Raw genomic sequence first — 12,887 nt, 5'->3', positions numbered from 1 at the left:
GCCTGGAAGTTCTTAACCTCATCCTCTAGAGTGCAGAGGCATGGAGAAAGTAAAAGAGCTAGTCAAGTATAATGATTAAAAACTATCAAAAGCAAACCCTTTTTCAAGGAACTCTTTAATATAAGCCCAGTTACTTGTGAGTACAGCTATCTCACCAGTTGTGTTTGCTGGTACAGGGTGATCTATGCAGGCATCTCTGTTTATGTCCAGGTATTATTCTAAAAACACTTCCCCATGCAAAGCTAGGATAGGCCAGAAGATGATATCAAGCTGCGAGAGTCCTGAGGCAGTATGTTACTGATGCATTTGATAGTTGCTTCTTAGCAATGCTTATAGCACTGTTTCTGAACGTGCAGCCCTGTAGCAAACTGGGAATAGCTTGAATCTGTAGCAGTCACTGGAAGTCTGAGGCTTTATTCTGTACTTTAAATTGTGACTGTGTCTCTGTAAAACTGTATACAACTATAGCCTTTAACTGAAGTCCACCAGCTATGAATTACATTCAGGTAGCTGTAACTTTTTTCTTAATAGACTCTTTGAGAATACCCTGAAACATTAAAGAAATACTCTGGAGTGGAAGGGGTAATTAAGTATTTTCTTACATTTAAGGAAAAAAAAAGTTTTTTTTTTCCCTTCAGTTTAGTCAGGCTTCTGTGAAAGGCTATGTGATGCAGAATGTTATTTATTTTTGCATCTGAAACAGTCTAAGCGATACCGTCTACCATGGTTGGTTTTTGGCTGCTTGGTCTCGTGGTGTCTGCCTGATCTATGGAATGTCCAACTATCATCTACCTTTAATTCTGTGCATTGTAAGAGTGCTATGTGATGGACCTGTATTTAAAAGGAATACATGTTAATAAATCTTACACTTGACCACTGGGATTCCTGGGCATTTAGCAGTGTTTTCATGCATGCATCTAGGTCTCAGGTGATAACTGCAGTTTATCAGGCATTCTTTTCAAATAGCCCAATTTCAAACAGTGTATTTTAAGAGATGTATGAGTGTGAACTTGAGTGTGCATTTATTGCAGTCTTTAATCAACTAGATCAACTTGGTTGCGTGTTTGAGAGCTTTGATTTGCTGCCACTGTGAAGTTTTGGTCCCATCTGTGTGTTCCTGCCTTGCACATTCTCGGATAGACCGACTCAATAGTGCATCAGTTCTGTTCTGCTAGGTCAGCAGAAAACTGGGTTAATGGCATGTACAAATCTGGCTTGATGAGGGATAAATCTCATCAAGGGGTTGTGTATCAGAGCTACTGCAAGGGATAAGGTAGGTGTGCCTGGGAGCGAGGAATAAGAAGTGGTTCAACAGCTTGGCCCATCTTGTCCAATTGTACCCCAAAAACCATCTTACCCTTCCCTCTTCCTGTAATCTGTGCCAGTAGCAGTGCCCCTCTATAAAGGTAGTGGATGGGACCAATGAAATGATTCTGCTGGAAAAAATAACAGATGAGTTATTCTCAGCCTGATTCATTCTTTGGTCCTGCTTCTGGTGTAGTCATGGAATGCCAAGATGAACCCAAAGGCGGCGGGGGGGGGTGCAGGCTGTTCGGGATGGTTTGCCGTGGTGGTGACACCACACCCTGTGGTGCTGGCACTGCTCTCGGTGGCTCCCGGAGCAGCTCTGTGCCTGTTTGGGAGCCTTTTGGGACAGGGGGTTCTGTGTATCCTGGTGGTGTAGCTACTCTCCTCTATATTAGGAAAGCTCAAGTGCTTGAACTAGATGGAGCTTAAAATAACAAAAGGTACTTCAGCAATCACAAGCTGGTCTTTTATAAACTATGTACAGTCCCAACAGAGCTATTTAAAACATAAAATAGGTTGGTGGCAAGGGAAGCAAATGTGGGTGGGGAAACTGAATACTGAAGCGTAGAACGGAGCTATTTCAGGGAAATCCTGCATTTTAGGGAACCGTGACCTAAATAGATATGAAAAGGCAGCCAGCCTAAATGGGACCCTATACCGAAAGGAAGTTGCAGGATTTGTCTAGCACACTGGAAATGATAAAACTGAAAATCACAGGATGATGAAACAGCTTTACCTCACACTTGACTGTGCCTGCAGTTAAATTTGGAGGGATGGCTCATAGTCTGGGCAGTCAGATCCCACAGTAAGGCTGTGTTCTAGCTCCTGGAAGTCTGGCTATTGTTCAGATATTCAGTGAGTGCTGTGAGCTGGCCAAGAACTTGATGTGCCACACCCAGGCAGTGCTTTGGATGTCTGAAATAGGCAGTCCTGTGTTCAGCTACCCCTCTCATTACCCGTGGGCTGAAATGCTAGGTGTCTTTGGGTTGAAAGACAGAGAAGCATGTGAAACAGATAAGCACGCTTCTGACTTGTTCATCCAAACATGAGAATCCTTTGGAAGGAAGAGCTCAGTCACAGCAGTTATCTTCATGCTGTCTTCCCTGTGGAAAGTCTCTTGAAAGATGAGCAGAGCATCTGAGCTTAGTTTTTTTTATTTGTCCTCAATTCCAAGTTACCTCTAACCCAATTCCTAACTGCAGGTGAATTTGGAGACCTTTACATAGGGGATGAGTATTTAGTCTGTTAGCTCATGAACCTCAAGTACTTACTCTACATGTGGTGCCTCTATGCAGCTCACACTTGTCTTGTTAGCATCCTGTCTTGATCTTGTTTTGAGCCCCTTCCAGCAAAATAGCTGCTTGTAATTTTGGCAGACATCCACTGGATGCTAGGTTTGGAAAGCTTATTGGCTGTCTGGAAATGTGTCTTGGCTACCAGGCTCGTCTGCTTAACCCCTTGAACTGGGTCTTTGCAGCTGTTAAATGGTACTGGGAAATCCCCGGCCTTTGGAATGAAGCTTGGGAGGGAAGAACTAGACTAAGGCAAGTTTAGGGGTGGGGAAGAAACTGCTCTTTTAAGAGTCTTCTCAGAAAATCTGAAATGCTTCTAGTGGTAGTAGGGAGTACTGGAACTGTTTTGCTGGTTAAGTTATGGCAGTAGCAGCCAGGATCATAACACTAGTGTGCCGCATACAATTTTTTTGGGGGGAGGGGGGAGAGCAGGCGGTGGTGGCAGCACAAAATACTTGTTTGTAACCTGTGAATAGGATTGCCTAGGAGGGGCACGCAGTAGCTGTGAGGAATGTCACCCGTACCACTGCTGGCATTTCAAACACGCCCACTGCCCTGCTGACTGCCTTTCAGTTGAAGAGCTTTAGCTAGGGATGTGGTTAAGCTCAGACATGCGAAGTACAACTGCCAACCCTACTATTAGTGTGCAGAGGCCGTAATGGGCATATACTAGTTCTCCAGAGAACAGCACCTTCTAACAGGCACAAACCAAATGGGTGTTCACAAAAAAACCCCCACTAACCCAAACAAAACCCAAAGCTACCCAGAGTGTAGAAATTGAACGATGGCAACTGCATATGGCTAGATTTTGCTTTGAGTTCTACCTCCTGATCCAGATGTTGTGGAAAAGGGGTCATGTTTTTTTCCCATGATTTTTTAAAATCTCATTCTGGGTTTTGACTTGGTAAAGGATGTTCTCTATAAGTAGCTCAAACAACAGGTACAAAAATAGTTATTCTAAGGGCCTCTTCAAGCTAGCTCTAAAGAAATAGCAAACAGCAATGTTAATGGCTTGGAACAGCTACAGGAAAGCAAAGGGAGGTGCATGAGGAATCTATTTATGAGAAAGGAAATGGCAAAAATAGAGGAATTGATCCATTGCACAAGGTTATAAGTTGTGTAATAAGTGGCATACAAGTATCTGGACTTGACTGTAACTGTGGGGATCCACCCATGGCTGCTTTCTTTTACTGGCTTAGTACTCTCATCTTGCAACTCCTTTTGTCAAATTGAAACTTGTTTGCCCTCTGGACAGGGTGGCAAGCTGCTAGCAGCCATGGTGTTGAAATACCACTGGTAGGATGTGACTACTTACTATCTGCTTGGTTGAAAAGGAGGGAATTGTATTCAAGTAGCTTTAACTTGGAAACATGTCATTAATGATTTTGGAAGCCATGCTGTGTAGGGGGTAGGGGAATTCCCTGGGGGATTTTGTTGTTGGTGGGGTTTTTATTTTTTTAATTGTTTTGAATGAGTAACTTTGTTGATAACCTTCTTGTAAAGTAGAATTTTTATTCCTGAAAAAGTTGCCAGCCCAAATCAGATCACTGATTAAACTGGGTAAGTGATGCCTCCAGAGTTCTGAAATTCTGAGTTCTCCAACCTATTAATAAGCATTGGCATAGCCGTGGCTTTGTGTGGCTCTGTGTTCTTGCATTAATGGTGTGTGCTTGCTAGTACTAATTGAAGACAGCTTTGGACCTTTGAAATGTTGGTTGAGAAAACTGAAAAGTTGGGGCAGGGTGGGCGAGTGAAGGCTTCTAAGGTAAGGCAACTGCAAATGTTAGCCCCTTTGCATAAGGAATAGGCTTTTTTGAAGCCCTCTTGTGAGTTCTGTGAACGTGGTTTGAAGGAGACCTCATTTTTCAGAGAGACTGTCCTTGGGGGTAATAAATCTGATTCTCTGCCACTTGAGGCGGGGGGGGGGAAGCCCTAGTTTATATAAGGATGCCTGAAGTAGACTCCCTGCCTAGATACGAGTAACGGATCTCTGGACTGATGGACATGTCCTGCAAGGAGGATCCCCTTGGTCTCCATTTGGTTACCCTGTACTCAGGTCCCTCTGGTATTGATCAGTTGCAAAGGGGGACTTAAACACGAAGGTAGTTGTGGCTTCTCACACTTGGTCTTGAGAACCAGAAAAGCAACCACATAATTGCTGTGTTGCTTTGCTCTGCAGGCATTACCTTTTCAACGGAAGCCAGTTTCTTTCCAAAGAAACTGATTATGTTTTTTTCATGGGAACATTCCTGTTTACCACAGGCTGTATGGAAGAATTTTATTTTCCTTATCACTGGGAGATGAGCAGTCCAAATTAATCTCAGAATGGTCTCTTGTGTTAACAGCCAAACAAATACATATTTGGGCTCTGACACTACAGTATGACAGGGTTTATATTAGGATAAACCACTTGGTTTCCTTTTTGAAACTGACTGCTTTAGCATTATATTGTGTACCAGATTTTTAGATCCACCTCAGTCAATCTCTACTCCTTACCCTTTTCAAGATTAGGGATCGGCTCTTTCAACTGCCAGATACAATGCCTGCTTATAAACCCTGTCAGAAAACTTGTATGCTGTTGGAGTGGACACAGAATCAGCTTATTTTTAACCCCTTTATCAGATAAAGGAGAAATTTGCTGCTCTTCCAAGCTCTGCATGGGGCAGAGGTACTTCTAAAAACTTCTGTGTCAAGTCACCAAGTGCTAGAAGAGTGGGTAACCTGCAGTGTGGCTTTTTAATGGCCAATGTGCTGTAACCAGCTCCCCCTCGCCCACCCTGGGATAGTAAATCAGTGCTATGAAGGTGAGTTTTGCTGGAAGTTATGGGCAGAGCACTTTCTGCACTGGCAACACCCCCTCGGGGTTTCTGCTGAAGTGAGATAAGTGTCAGATGCACACTTGTGTCACAGGGCATGTCTGGCTTCCTGCAGCTCAGGCGCTCCCTCCTCCACCCTTTCGCCGTTGGGTTTCTGCGAGTAGACTCTTCAAAGCTGTGAACTTTCTCAGTCTTGCCTGCTGTTGCTGTGGCTCGCTTCCTGTGGCAGCTTTTTCCTCTTGCTGTCCTCAACAGCTTGGCTCCTCAAGCTGTGTGAAAGCTGCAGTTTGCTGCTCACATAGGCCATCTTGCCTTGCTGGGGACTAAGAGCAGCAACTGGGGGAGGTGGAGAGGGGGGACGCAGCTCTAATGTGACATTAAGGTGTGGCTCCACAGCAGTTTCTGAACCGAAGCTGGCTTGCTGCTGTGCTTCTTCACAGGGAAGGAGTAAGACCACATGAGCACAAATCTAGTTAGATTTAGCCCAGTTGCTTCCCTGACTGGGCTTGCTGGTGCTCATGTGAGAACAGGGCTGTGCAGTGCGGTTGTGCTGCAGCAGCTGCCTCTTCCCTGCCTGCAGAGCAGCCTGGGGTACAGCTCAGCACTTTCAGTTACTTCAGAGGGCACCAGAGCCAACAGAACAGAACTGTCTGTCCTTCTGTGATGTCAGCTGGTGGTGTCTTCTCCCAGCTCTTCCTCACTTTATTGTTCAGCCAACTTGCTCGTGTATGATAATTGTGCGGCAATTCAAGTGATTTGCTCTTTTATCACTTTTAGTTCAAATGCTGACCTAAATAGGAGATTCTTGATGGGGTGCTGCTCAGCCCTATCTGCCACTCTATTTCAAATGAAGGAAGTATTTTTTCTCTTTTTTTTTTTAAGTGAACTTATTAATACATGTGGTAAACTTAGGGTAGAGCAGTATATTGCATATGTGGCTACAGGGCTCGGCACATAAATCCACTGGTTGTGGACTCTCCTTGAAGACTCAGATTGCATTTGTGATCTCTAGGTCAGTCAGCAGCAATATCCACTTTCCAGTGGAATCTGGAGGATGCTGCCAGTTCCTCATGGTTTTGGTCTAGAGCCTGGTGATGTGTGTGTCACAGCACACTAGATGTATGATCTCTTCCATCCTTCTGCAAGGGGGGTGGTGGTGGTGGAGATAAGGGAGCAGGCTAGAAAAATATTTGTTAATGAAGCTAGTAAGTGGAGCTTCTTTCTGTGCTTCCAGACTACAGTTCTTGATGTTTCTGCCAAGCTGAACTCAAATAGTAGTTGAGCCCATTGAGATTGGAGTATCCAGTTCCTTGTTCGTTTTGTCACTGGCTGCTTACAGAGGAGCCTGTCCTCCCTCTGCAGGTGGCTTTTAATTTAGTTTTATTATAGGTACAAACTGAAATTTCACTCTGTAGATGACACTGAGTTGTGGAATTCAGCATAACAGTGGATGAAATTCTACTGTAAGCTTCATGTAAACCTGCCATTTCTTGCTGAGTCTGACTGTTACAGTTGGCATTTTTTGTGCTTTAATGACAGCCATGTGTCTTCTTCATGTAAGGTAGTCTGAAGCTTGTAATACTGAGCTAGTTTTAGATGGTGGTTGGGTGCATAGGGTAACAACACATAAGAAAGGCAGTAAGCTGCAAGATCCTTAAGCATCTCAGTACCTTCAGAAATTTGATCCACAATCTATAGGTGACTCCTGTGTTATGTCTTAACATACAGCAGGTGCAGACAGTTGGGATGTAACTAGGGTTTTGCTGAAAGATACAGTCAACTTTGTATCTGTCTGGGTTTGTCGGAAATAACATTAAAAATAGCCCCAACTGAATAACTGACAACTACTTCTGCAAAATTAGCTTAGATGCTGTGCTGTCAAATGTGTAAAGAGAACAGGGGGTGGGTGGGGAAAGTGCAGGGGTTTTTTTTCCTCTTGCAACAATCATGGGGGTGTCTTATCTGGTCAAATGTTTTCAGGTATTGATCTTTGCTTGTGTCCATTTTTAGTCTTAGCGTAAGATGATTAAAAGATGTATGTGCAAAACAGCTCAATCTTTCTGTAACATCAGCTCTTTGTCTTCAGGCTCTGCAGTAAAATCATTAGGGATTTTTTAAAGGGTGAATTCCTGCTACAGGCTGTAGTTGGGTACCAAAACAAAACCAAGACACAATCAGTGCCTGAAAGGGTGATGTTATAGCATGTACTCTATAGCACATAAGTTGTACTTCTGCCTTGCTGAGTTACTGAGTGTGTCAAAGGTGGGCAAGCTTTCTCCTCCACTATATTATGGTGACTTTATTCAAATTGTCATAGCGGGGTGGAACGGGATGCCTTCCTTGGCCTTATTTGCTCCCCTATGGCTTCAGTCAAATGAGGAGTACTGTGTCCCCAGCCGAGCGGGGAGGAGGGTGGTGGGGAGGACTGGGAAGCTCCAGGGAGCTGTCAGGAGGGTTAAGGCTGGCTCTGGGGGCTGCAGTGTGGCAGGGCCAGGGCTGGTGCTGGGGGTGTGCCTGCTGCTGTTCTCTTCCCTGATGAGCTTAGGGGTATGAAAAGGCCCTTTAAGACTGCTGGAAGGGGGCTTGGTTTAATTAAGTGTAATCCCTTTAGAAATTGCAAGCACTTTCACATGACCTGATTCCAGCATCACCCTGACACACAGGACCCAGGGCTGTTTCGGCAGAGTGCTGGCACTAGGGAAGGAGCCAGATGTCTGTGAGTATTGCTGGTGCTGCAATAGGTGGGGGGCATTACCTCTGACGCTCTTCTGAGGCCATGCAAAGCATGATGTCCTGGTACGCTCTGCGGTTCAGCGTGTGACTCCTGTCCTCACAGCGGGGCCTATGTTGGCTGGCTGGTGCTGCGGCAAGTGAAGTACAGCCCCGGCGAGCATTTGTCCTCCAGGAAATGCTCCTGCATTTTAAGGGACTTGCTATACTGTTGCCAATCTTGCTGAAAGCTAAAACTGGGAAGGTTTTTAGATTATTAGGGTGCCTTACAAGATCTTGAGTTCAGAGTTCATGCAACTCTGGCTGGATTTTATGTGCTGCTTTGGTCAGAGCTGTTGGAACTGATGCATGGTGTTAGTCTAGTATCTTTACCTGCAATAATTGCTGGGTCAACTGGTGCCCTATAGCATAGAGGGTCTACAAAGGATGGCCTGGAATTTCTTTTTAACTGAACTTACTTCTGTTCCGTAACAGTCAAATGAGCAATGATGTGTGACTTTTCTGTATGCCATTTTCTCCAGCAATAGTCCATGTGGTGGTGGCTTGAACCTGGGAAGCGTAAATATCTGAAGCTTGAAGCCTACAGAGCAGCAGAGTCTAACAGCTTCCTTGGATTCAGGAAGTCCAGGGAGGAAAGAAGCTTTAGCTCAGGGTCAGGGTTTTGTAGAGGTTGATACTCTGTTGTGCTGACTCTACCTATTATTCTCACATGAATTTCCTAGTACTCTGTTCCTGTCTCCACTTATGACAATTGTCTCTTCTACCTCTTGCGTTGCTCAACACATTGGGGCATTAGTACAAGTAATACATCCGTTAGTGTGACGGTATCTTTCCTGTTTGTCCTGCCATATGCAGCTACAAATTATCATCTTGGGAAGAAGTTATAGCAGGTTATTAGTAGGGCTTACTTGGAGACCTGGAAGTTAACTGATAATCATTGCTGCTAGTAAAACTTACTGGGAATCTCAGTGGGGTGGAAAGTGAGACTTGAAGGTATACAGGCAATGTTAAAATTGCTGAAAAGATGTTGCAGATAGGTTCCTGGTACTGTGGTCTATTAAGTCTCCTGTAGTCTGCTGAACACCATGGGAGGAGGGTGGTGGTGGTGTCCTGTAGCTTGTAAAAGCTTTTGCCTATCAAAAGGAGCTTTCTTTGGCTGCAGCTGCTCTGGGGGCTGGAACAGTGTCTCTTCCATGCAAGAGATTCTGTCTGTGCAGGAGGTCTTGCCCTCACCACAGCACTGTCCTTGGCAGCAGGAAGGTCTTTAATGTGCTCTCACAGTGGCAATCTTTAGCTGTGCTTAGACTGGTAGAACAATGCTAATTCCTCAAATAGAGAAGAGGAAGAGTTGCTAGGTTTCTAGCTCTTTCCTGTAGCTGTTATGAAATGAATCAGTTAAATACGGGCTTTTTTCTTGAGTATTTTTTAGCTTGGTGAGTGTAAATTTGTCTGTTGAAATGTGATACTTGAATTTTCTTGTAATGTGCAAGATGATCTCCTCTGGAAGCTTTTCATATAATGTTGCTAGCTGTTTATATGCAAAATACTATGTTAAATGATGATGGAAAGACAAAAGAAGACTATTTAGAGGCCATCTACTAGGGTAAAACTTATGCTAGTTTAAGATCTAAGCAGAATTCAGAGGGTTGCAGACACTTGGATGCAGCAGTGAGTGCATTATAAATGCTGTGATGAAAAAATTCAATGAGTTGCTTTAAATAGAATTTGAGTATAATTACTGCATTAGGTTAGTATTTTTGGTAAATCTGTTGATGATAAAATCCAGTAAGTCCTCTAAAAGCACCTGCTGAGTGTTGAAAGCTTAAGACAAAAGTTTACTAACAATAAATTTTGGAAAAGGAGTGTAGTGTACTTGGGGATGAGTGCTGCCACTGGGGACCTTGCAACCTGATTGCTGGTGGGCAATGTCTTTTTCTCACTGTATTTACGCCTATTCCTTACATCTTAGCAGTGTGTACCTCGCCTGTCTGGACACTGACAGAGCTAGATTTATATATGCTCAGCAGTCCAAGCTGGTTATCTTATTAAGGAGCATTTTATTCTGTTTGCAACCCAAATGGTAAGCATGTTGATGCTTATGCCAGCCCTCAAACCTAGGAAAACCTCATTAGATGGTTTAGAAATACAAAGTATAAAAGCTTAACACTAATGAATCTTGCGGCTTTTCTTAGAATAAGCATTGATGGTGAACTAGATAAATGGTTTAAAAGTGCTTTGGCAGGGTAATTCTAAAGGGACAAGGCAAATGAGTCTAAATTATGATGGGACTGGATCATGCTGGCTTTCTTCTGGTATAGCACTTCTGTTGTGTAACCCTTGTGTAACGTCTGTGTTGGGCAGTACTCAGCTGTGAATGCCTCGGTAAAGTGGCTTTACTAAAAGTAAGACCTCGAATGAGGAGGGTGAAGGTAAAGATGCAGTGCCTGGTACTTACTTGTCAGGTAGAAATTATAGCAGACCTTTTCTTGTAGTTTGTCTGAGCTGTGGGCAGAGCATGTTAAGATCAATGACAGTGACTTGCCAATAGTGAGGTGGCCCCTGGGTATCTTTCAGAACAAAGCGCCCTTGGTGCTTGGTTTTTCAGCCTTTTTACATGCTAGGAGAACCGATTTGTATTTCTGTGCCAGCACTTGGGCTCTTGATATGAAACAAAACACTCGGTAAAGCTGCATCTGCTCTGAAGTATTGTCAGGCCTCTTATTTGCTAACTGGGAATGGAGAGCAGTGCCTCCCACCACCTGAAATGGTAGAAACCTCACTTTGTTTTTCCAGTCCACAACTGGCTCAAAAAAAACCCCTGGCTTGGTAGCATGTGGAGAAACAATTCTTTGTATGTTGTTTCCACACCAATGAGGTTTAACAAAGCTCAATTTTACAGCAAACTAACTTCTCAGCCAAGTATTAAATTACTATGAAACCAGTGGTTAAAATGTCACCGGTACAGCCCAGGACAAACTCTTCCCCAGCTCGGCTTGCTGACAGTTAACAGCAGTATGCTGTTGAATGTGTTAAAACTTTGTTCAGATCAGGGAAGCTAGCATTACCGGGGTGTGGTTCTCTAAAGCACAAGCCCGTTTCCTGTGGTATCTTAGCTCATGCTGTCTTCTAAAATAGCATAGGCTGAAGTTGCAAGTGCAGACCCCATTCAAGACTCTGCTGCTCCTAAACCTAAGGTTGCTGTTCATCTTAAGCACAGGGGGCTTCCACTAGAGGAAAAAAAAGTGTATGTCTTCCTATTGAATGTACTAATTGAAGGATGATAACTGGTCAGATAGCTTAAGTGCATTTAAGTGCACTTAATGAAGGAATTTTGCTGGTTCCATTGTGGGACCTTTTTTTACTGTGCTAACAAAGGTGGGAGTTTCACAAATAAATATTGTGCATGAATTATGAGGATATTTACTGAAGCAGCTTTATTTTAAATTTTAAGGTCTGATTTGCTCTGAACAGCTTAAAAGCTATTTGGGCACAGGTTGCGAAGAACTGCATCACATGTTTCAGTTCTGTTTTCTGGTGCTTCCTCTGTGCTCAGATACTTCAACGCTCAATTACCTATGCAGAGGATGTCAGGTAAGAGTAGCTACTGTGTTTTATCCATAACCAGTGGAGCAAAAAGACTTTTTCTTTCATGGTAGCTGGTACCTTAGTGTTTTAGGTGGACAGGAAAGACCTGAAAACAAACAAAAAAGGCAACCTGTTGCTTAATGGCTCATTTAATGTAACTCCTCTTATACTTAGATGTGGCATATGGACAGCTTTGCTCTCACTGGTACGTATGCTGGGCAAGTCAGGCTTACAAGCCAGCACTCTTTCTGGTAGAAGAGGCTGCTTCCAAGTATAAGTAGCAAAGCTGTTTTAGGGAGCATTCAGCCCTTTTAACAAGCAACTGGATTCCTGGTTCACCAAAGCACTGTGAAATTAGCCAATTGTCAACATCCAGGATCTGAGGAGAATAATTTTGGGAAGGTATAGCAAGAGAACTTAACGCATCTGCATGCTATTGAAAGCTGCTAATTTTAAACAAAGCTTGATTGCTTATGAGTTTAGGTCGTTTGCTCTTTCCTTGCTACTTCTATGGGATGGTTATTCCTCAGTTTGATGTCATTGTGTCAGAAGGTTCAGAGGGTTTCAAAACCAACATATTCCTTGTCTGCTTGTTTGTGATATTTTTGCTCCAATAACGTCTAAATAGCATTCCTTACACATGCAACGATTAGGACTGCAACTCTTCTTGACTTCAGCTTTGCTGTGCTAAGCCTACTTTTAACCTCTTACAGAATATGCTTAAATTTTTAGCTAAACTTGAAACAAGAAAACTTTTAGGCTGCTCATGAGGGGTTATCAAGTACAAAATAGTGGTGTGCCTCAGCTCAAGTAGGCTTTTTCCAAAACTTCAGAATGTATTTGGATGTAGTGGTCTCTTTCAGCACTTTACTTAGACTTAACTAGCAGAATGCTTCTTGCTTATGGAAAAAACCCTGGCTGTAGCTCTCTTGCAGTCTGCTACTGCTTTCTTAGTAAACAAGATGTGAAATCTGTCCATATACTAAGTAGAAATACAGGGATCGGAACTGGCTGCGATCATATCAGTATTGGGTGTTTCCTTGAATATTTCTCTGCTTCCTCTAGCTTTTTGGTCTTTAGTGTCATGTGGTTAGCTTATAGTCTAAATGTGAGTTCAAGTTATTCTTAGTAAAACTGTTAACTGCATTAACCCCAC

At 43.4% G+C, this 12,887-nt stretch overlaps 1 protein-coding gene across 1 annotated transcript in view; it reads left to right on the top strand.

Moving 5' to 3' along the window:
* MSN (moesin) overlaps positions 1-12,887 on the top strand; it is a 48,254-nt gene that overhangs the window by 13,834 nt on the left and 21,533 nt on the right. The window lies entirely within an intron of this gene.

This window comes from Haliaeetus albicilla, chromosome 23 (assembly GCF_947461875.1).
Source record: "Haliaeetus albicilla chromosome 23, bHalAlb1.1, whole genome shotgun sequence".
Lineage (NCBI taxonomy): Eukaryota > Metazoa > Chordata > Aves > Accipitriformes > Accipitridae > Haliaeetus > Haliaeetus albicilla.
The sequence above is the reverse complement of the archived record's forward strand: the minus strand, read 5'-3'. Positions and strand labels throughout refer to the sequence as shown.